At 32.4% G+C, this 8634-nt stretch overlaps 1 long non-coding RNA gene across 7 annotated transcripts; it reads right to left on the minus strand.

Annotated features, from left to right (window-relative positions):
* Positions 1-3215: 3215 nt before the first annotated feature.
* LOC145159372 (uncharacterized) lies at positions 3216-7186 on the minus strand. Of its 7 annotated transcripts, none has more exons than XR_013737670.1 (8): positions 7096-7186; positions 6599-6951; positions 6378-6506; positions 6049-6193; positions 4657-5950; positions 4470-4557; positions 3595-3738; positions 3216-3456 (listed from the first exon to the last, which is right to left on the minus strand). It is a non-coding gene; the product is annotated as an uncharacterized LOC145159372 (long non-coding RNA). The 7 variants fall into 7 exon arrangements; XR_013737672.1 differs by lacking the exon at positions 7096-7186 and having other exon boundaries at positions 4657-4745; positions 4831-5950; positions 6599-7034; XR_013737675.1 differs by lacking the exon at positions 7096-7186 and having other exon boundaries at positions 6378-6499; positions 6599-7036.
* Between the last annotated feature and the right edge of the window lie 1448 nt (positions 7187-8634).

Below are 8634 nucleotides of genomic sequence, written 5' to 3' on the forward strand. Positions count from 1 at the left end.
ATTATGAGGAATATTCGATCCCTATGAGGGGAGGCGGGCCACCAGCTCAACGCTGGCCTACTTGGGCCAAGACTGGGTCCCGACCATGGTCCTGGCTAGATAACGCCCCGTTAGTGCTTTCCGTTAAGTTTAACGTGGCCGCATATTGTAACGTTAGCAATGACCAACTCCTTTGGAAAATCAACACCCAAGTTCCCCAATCTCCCAATGTACGACTTCATTTTCTGAACGTGCACACATACATAATTCCCATCTTGATGTTTACAAGTCATCAATGATTTAACGATCTCAAACTTTTCTTTCCTAGCTTTCTGATGGAACATTTCGTTGAGATGCTCGTTAATGTCGAATGACCTAAGGCTCTTGAAGCTCTCTTGGAGCTCGGAAGACAAGGTCACCAATATTAGACAAACAACTTTCGTTGATTCATCATAATGCTTATTATAAGCAACCACTTCCTCTTCAAAGGAGTTATAATCCAGGGAGATCTTGATCGATAACACACTCTTTGCTCTCGTACCTCAAGCTGATCCTAAAGGTACAAATCCAGTCCAAATAATTTTAACCTGTAAGTTTCTCCCTTGAAAGGACTAATACGAGTGAGAAGTTGGAGTGAGGTGGAGGAGGAGGATGAAGGTTGTTGTTTTCTCATTCGACATCTACAAGAAGAAATTTTAGTTAGTTTTGAGTTCATCCTTAAAATAAAATTTTAACCCTAAATGAATTATTAATTAAGGCTAAGATCCATATTTGGCTTCGCGATGCATAACGGGATGTCGTAAACATACCACAAAGTTGTTTAGGTAGGCAATGCACTTTACTAGTTTCAATCTATTTGAAACTCCTAGATCATTTGAGATTCATTGACATTCAATGACATGCTAATCTTAGATTATGGCCGTCTCGATTCTATGATGGGGATACCGCAGATCATAGAATAGATGACAAATCAACCATGCAAAACCGCATGACCCTCGATTCAATTATTCTCACATTGACATGTCGGTTAACCATATATGCTCCTTTAACAAAATAATTTTATGAGTGACACATAATTTTAACTTATAATTTCACAATCATGTGTCGGTTAACGACACACACTCCATCATCAAATTATAAATAAAATGTGTGTTTTCATGGGTAGCACATGACTCACGTTTTTAATATAAAATGGGAATTTTGTTTTATTACTTTGATTAATACTTTTAATCTTGAATATCATCTAATCAAACCCTTTCGGTAAATCCATTCTCAAAATGCAAAAAGGATGTGCGGGTGGTAAGCAATAGGCTTTTAAAAACCAACCTCGTTAGAAATCATAAAGACCTCTTTAAACCTTTCTTAAAGCATTAGAATGCGTGAACCTAGTCTTGGTTTGACGATAATGTTTTAATTAAACATGTGAAGACACGTGTTATATGATTATTATGCATATAATAATCATACCATATACAAAATTTAACCTTTTAAATTTATATTCTTTTCTTTTAAATATTCTAATTTAATTCTCTTATTAACTAACATTCAAAATAAATATTCAAATGTTAAATTCATGTTTAAATAATATTTAAATTTAATTAATTAAATATTCAAATTCAAATTCTTATTAAATAATCATAAATCTAGGATTTGAATATTCAGATTTAAACAATTAAAATAATATTTTAATCAAGTGGTTTATCCCCAGATTTTTTAAAAATTGGAAAAACTGAAAAACGACCGGACGCCCCGCGTCGAGTAGGTGGACGCGTCACGTTTATCGTAGATCTAAAGTTTGATTTTTTTAAGAAGTGCAAACAACTAAAACCTAATTGCTCTGATATCACTGTTGGGGTTTCTATGCATCTATACACATGATCAAGACAGTAGAAACAAAAACATAACCTAGTAGGATATAGCTTTTACTAGTTATAGCAACCTACTTTAAAAATCGAACTAATATATATAATACTAATCTCTTATTTATTTGATTGTGATCTCGTAACTACCCAACTCTTGCAATGGATGAATGACCCAAAGTAGAATCTCTCTAATGTAGTCAAACTCAAAACTCCAAAAACTAATAAGTATTAACCGTAGTTTAGGGTTTTACGAAAATTCTATAACCCTAGGCGAGGTGCTATAATTTTTGCAGAAGGAGAGAGGGAGACAAAGGTAGACGGTTTTAGAGAAGGAAATCATCAACTAGGGTTTGATCCTTAATAGTCTATTTATAGGTAGCAGATAAATCCTTAAGGGATTCAAACTCTTAGGGTTTATCCTTACCTTATTCAAAAACTGTCTTCTCCCTATCTAGGGATAAGCAGAACCGTCCCATGCAACTCTCCAAATTAATCACTAGGATCTAATTAATATTCAAGTTTTTTAATTAACTAAAATTTTTAATTAATTCCAAAATAATTTCCAATTAGTTTATTAATTATTTAATAAACTAATAACTTATTTATCTCCATTTTCTTATAGCTAATTGAGTTATGAGGCCAATCCAAAATGACACTACTGTTATTAGAAATATTATCAAACAGTTAATAACCTTGAACACTATTTCCAACGACCTATTGGTAGTGACATGGCTATGCGATGGTAGCAACATATCAATCCTTTGGTTTCCATGTTATTCTAACAATTGTGATATTTGAAAGGCGTTTTTGAGGTGTCATGACAGACTTATGCAATTCTATGATCAATGAGGAGTCTCTGGTATGCTGGCGCGAGTCTATGGGCATGTAACAAAAACCGATTGAGATTATTCTCAATTTTGTGAGATTTATTGTTGAATAGTAGTTTCCCCCCAGGGGATATCAATTGTGAGATGCAATTTGAGTATGATGTGAATAACGATACATACAACTCTATTACCACAGTAAGGATCATATGGAATCGGATAAATAATTATTCAACTGGAAAAGAATGGACCAATTGCTTGAACACAAATACCGAAAACTTTAAAATAACAACTTTGATTATCAAATTAGTGTATACACCAACAACTTTGATTATCAAAACCATAAAGATAACATCGCACATATAATGCCAGTGATCGCCACTCATTAAGAAGTTTGTTTTTCATTCAACTAACACATGAATAATAATAAAAATATTCAACAACACATTTTATTAATAATTTTATTTATTATATTTTTATTAGAAGTTTGAAAGCAATGTTTACGATTTTACATGTCCTTAGACCACCTACATCCGTGGCTTGCAAATCATTTATTTTAATAACATTTTATTTATTAATTTTTTATTAGAAGTTTAAAAGCAATGTTTACAATTTTACATGTCCTTAGACCACCTCCATCCGTGGCTTGCAAATCATTTGTAAGGCCACGTCGGCCACAATTATATGCCAAATGAGTTCGTGCCTTTCATGTCACAAAGTTAAAAATGCAGTTCATTATGAAGTTTTCCATAAAACCCGGAGCAAATGACAGTTTACGTTTGGTAGATTTCCTGAAAAGTTTAAAGGGATTAAATGATACTTTTGTTGACTTATTTACTATGGCATTTTACTTTCACTTCTTCTTAATGAATTTGTTTTTAGCATTTACCTTAAATTTGAAATAGTGAATATAAGAAACAACAACATACCTTCACCTATTTGTTTATTATAGCTTTCCACTTTCATCTCTTCTTATCATGACATTTTACTTTAATATCCATCTAATTATAGCAATTCCATCCAGAGTACAATGCGATTTCTAAGCTGAGCAGCATATGTGCTTTACATCACTCCTTAAAAAAAATCAAGTAAAAAGTTCCATGTCAGCCGTTTTTTATTTTTGATACAACACCTTTAAAAATTATAGTGTTGTCCAACTTCAAAGCATTACATGCAACCATTGTAGAGCCAACTACTTCTGTTGTTGTTACCTGATCCTTTGTCTTTATCAAATGAACATAACCACCATCAAAAGGTTAAAATGGTCATAAATTTTTTTGCAAAGATTTGGTTTTTGCTTAGAAGTAGCTTTGATCTATGTAGGTTGCAAAAAATATCATTTGTGATCTGAAGGTTGTTTGAGGTAATAAACCTTCAACATGACATGGTCATATGCATAACATAATTCCTTTTATAAAAAAAAGGAGGAATATATTAAGAAGTCATATGCATAACATAATTCCTTTTATAAAAAAAATGAGGAATATATTAAGAAATATGCTTATCAGCAGGACCACACGTGCCATTATCATTGATTAAACCATCTGATTGGCTGCTTGCACTTCCACTTCCTATTTTCTGATTTTTTTAAATTTAGCGGTTACCCTTGAACCGAACCTTTGTTACCCATCTTCACATGATTCGGTTCGATTTGGTTTTTTATCCAATTCATCTCAATTTGTTGTTCCTCATCCAAGTGCCTTTCTCATAACAATTATACATAAAAAAAGTCTTAATAGAATAAGTAACCTTTTCTGTGGACATCTATACTTAACAAAACTGTCATATGTGATATAGGATTTACCTGGGATATAACAACAGATGTAATTCATCGGTAAGGTTGATTCAACGGGAAGATCATGTGCTGTCACCCGCATTAAGAATCCTTTAAGCTAATATGACACAAAACATATTTTACAGTTTGTTAAAAACACAAATGTTTTTTATCTTTAAAATTACTGAATTATAGTAAATAATCTAGAAATACTCACAATCGAGGCTTGTTACGATGGCAGAGCTAATACGGAAGGCAAGCATCTTTTTTGTTACCAAGTTACAATCCCGCGTAAGAAATAAACAACTTTGAAGTATATTTTGGAAATTATAAAGATAAGTTGATAGAGACAAAACAAATAAATATTTAAAGGTATTAAACTATTAATTACTTTGAATTGTTTGAGATAATGGTAGATTCATGTCCATGTCTTTGAATTTTTCTTACCCTGTCAATGCTTTCGATTTCTCCTGAGAATTGTTTCAAGATCCAATCCCAAAACTCCGAAATCAAGGTTCAAAAAACAATCAAAATGAACATTTCTATAAAAAATTGTTGCATAAAAAGTATACTTTCTCACAATTTGATAAAGATTCATGTCTATGGATACATTTTCTTCCACAAACTTTGCTAATATAAACATTAGGTGAGAGTTTGAAGAATACCCTCAGGTAATAAAAAAAAAAGATGGCATTAGACCAATTAGGAATATAAGAAAAGACCACAGACTTCCTTTTCAACATAGTTAACAGTTAGGATTTTTTTTTCTTTTGATATCAATATATCATTATTAGCTATAAGATTTAACTCATTTGATGGAGGCTAATGCCTATTCGACAGCTTGGTGAAGCATTATCCAGCTAATGTTCTCAAAGTTTCCTAAGAACTCAAATCTAACTGTCACAAAACAAATGAGTACATTGAAAATTTTAACCAATAACATGTAAAATTCTCATCTGCCCATACATGTGGCAAGTAACATCACAAAAGAAAATCGTTTTTTATTAGAAAACAAATATGGATAAACATGACAATCAAAATCTAAGTAGCATTTACAGTCATTTAGGCAAATATAACAAATACATTATAATATTAACAAAACATTTAGGCAAACAAAAATTCCATATGCGTACACATACATAGAGAGAAAGTGTAAATCACACATACAGAGAGTGTAAATCTATACATCAATGTCATAAGGAATTGTTATAATTAAGAGAAGTTAGTCATCATGATTTTACATGAATAATACCATAAATACCAGCATCACAAAACCTGTCTAACTCATTGTACAACTAAAAAATTTCATATGTAATGTATTTACAAAAAATGTGAAGAAACGAAAAAGCATTAACTCTACTCTTAAAAGGGAAAAGAAAGGCATACCTTGCTTTCACTTTAGATGGGTTAAATCATAAGTGTTCCTTCCTATATAAGAATGTATTTACAACAGTAAGCAGATGACTGAATTCCGCCTCCCAACTAAATCTCCACATGGCGGACTGTGGTTTCTGGATCATCAGGTTAGTGTTGGTTACATATAATTACTCAATTCCATTACTGATTTTTCGCAATATAGATAAGTATTGTTTATGCTTTTCTCACGTACATGGGCTTTAATGAAAAAGAAATATCCATTTTTGTTTCAAGCATTTTATCGAACATATGGTGTGCAAAACAAATCATCAAATCTGCATACTTCAATTCCAAAGTTCATTAATCCCCCAAAAAGTATGTTGTGTTGGTTTTGTTTTCTGCATAAATGAAATAGCAGAAAAAAGATAAAATTTGTATTCTAATAAACAATTCACACATACATATAAAAAAATTCACACTCAAATCAACAAAAAAGTTACTAAGCAGAATAATAACGATTTATCAACTTACTATTAATTCATACACAGAAATCAGTTAAATTCGTTTTGTAATCACACTTACCGGAGAAGACATGAAGGGACGGAAGGGTTCGCCAGTGATACAAAAGTGATGGAGGCGGTGTTACACAACGATGAGTGCTGAAATTGAGCTATAATCGTGGTGCCTGCAAATCCATCCGAGTCCTGCTTCCTAAGAACATTAAAATTGAGCTATAAAATACTCATAAAGGAACCAATAATTTAGAACTACATACCCTAAAAATCAGGGGGAAATCAACCCACCGTGCTCCAAAAGTACTCGTCGGTTTCTCCTTCACCATTTCTTTGACCTTGCTAAATAAAAAGCCGACGGACACAGAGTCAGAAAAACGTCAACCGAAGCATATTCATCCTAGGAAGTCACCTATATTGGGGGAAAAGGTAGAGGTGTTGGAGTAGAGTTGCGTCAGTTTGAAAGGAGAGGGAAGCAGTATTGAGGCGGTGATATCTATTGCCAGTGGAATAGGGGAATAAGTGAAGGGTCGTCGATATTTAATTGCGATTTAATGGAGGGAGAAAGATAATGACTTATGTCCATGGCGGTGCAACATCTGATTATCTGATCAGGTGGGAGAGGCGGTGGAGGGAGCAACCGACTGAAAAACAAATGAAAACAATATGGCAAAGTGTAAAAAAAATATAAGGACCTGTTGAAAAGAACAATTCTATATGAAAGACAGGTCGAAGAAAGGAACGTAAAAAAAGTAAGGTGGCCAAAATAAAAAAACCAAAAAAGTTACTGTAGATAAGACTCCCCACAATTAAGTATGGGGGAAAAGGTAGAGGTGTTGGAGTAGAGTTGCGTCAGTTTGAAAGGAGAGGGAAGCAGTATTGAGGCAGTGATATCTGTTGCTAGTGGAATAGGGGAATAAGTGAAGGGTCGTCGATATTTAATTGCGATTTAATGGAGGGAGAAAGATAATGACTTATGTCCATGGCGGTGCAACATCTGATTATCTGATCAGGTGGGAGAGGCGGTGGAGAGAGCAACCGACTGAAAAACAAATGAAAATAATATGGCAAAGTGTAAAAAAATATCAAGAAGACCTGTTGAAAAGAACAATTCTATATGAAAGACAACTTTAAGTCGAAGAAAGGAAACGTAAAAAAAGTAAGGTGGCCAAAATAAAAAAACCAAAAAAGTTACTGTAGATAAGACTCCCCACAATTAAGTATATATATAATTAATATTTTTTTATTGTTTTTATCTGGTTAATCAATTTACTTATCTCATGTGAATATTTCTTCAAAATCAATTAACTTATACTTTACTAATGGTCTTGAACTAATTTTTATCTTGATAATTTGTATATGACGTTCTTGTTTCACGTTATCTTTTTCTTTCTAATTTGATCCATTATATATTATTATCTATTTATACGTATTTTGATTAATATTATTTATTTAAATAGTAAATAAATATATAATTGTTAATTTAATAATTATTAACTATGAATAATTAGAATATATATATATATATATATATATATATATATATTTGCTGATGTGGACCACATTTAAAAGAAAACTAGGAAAGGTCCCCCGCGTTGCGGGGGTAGAAGACTTCGGTAATTCGTAGTTTTGATTTTGATAATGTCATTGATAAGTAAAATAGAAGCTGTTCATTACATAGTAACTACAATTTTTCTACTATCGAAAGCAAAGATAAGCATGTAGTGAAACTGTTTATATGGTCATTAGATAAGTACTAAAGCTATTTCACATATAACATTATCAAAAAAGAGAGTATTCTTTTTAGGTGTTGATATGTCTATAAGTTACAGTAATAAACGCCTTTTATATGAAATGCTTCCTGTTTTGTAACATACAAAAAGTAGTAGGCAGTAGTTTTTTCCTTAGATGCTGTTAGTGTTTATGATGAACTATATGCTTCTTTTTGCTTCTTCGTATGTGAAGGTCCATCTGTACAATAAAAAGACAGTAATAAGTGTTAATGTTTTTTTTGTTAATAGAAAAAGATAAGTGTATACCTGTACTGGTGTATGACAAAGTTCTTGATGTATGAGATGGTTCGGAAGTTATTGGTAATGGTGTACCAGTGTGACTAATGTTAACAGTCTTAGTGCCTGTTGGAGGTATTGGAGTTGTTGGAATTGTTTATTGGGTGAGGGTATTAGTTGCTTGCATGTCTAGAATCAGAAACCGAATGTTGTCAGAGGTTGATGTTCTTAGCATCTGAATTGACATGGTTTGTGTTGTTCCTTTGTAGTTACTGATGATGCAGTGTAAATTGCTTCTGTTATTTTTAGTGGCATCAG

Source organism: Lactuca virosa, chromosome 2, assembly GCF_052849685.1.
Source record: "Lactuca virosa cultivar CGN04683 chromosome 2, Lactuca_virosa_CGN04683_v6, whole genome shotgun sequence".
Lineage (NCBI taxonomy): Eukaryota > Viridiplantae > Streptophyta > Magnoliopsida > Asterales > Asteraceae > Lactuca > Lactuca virosa.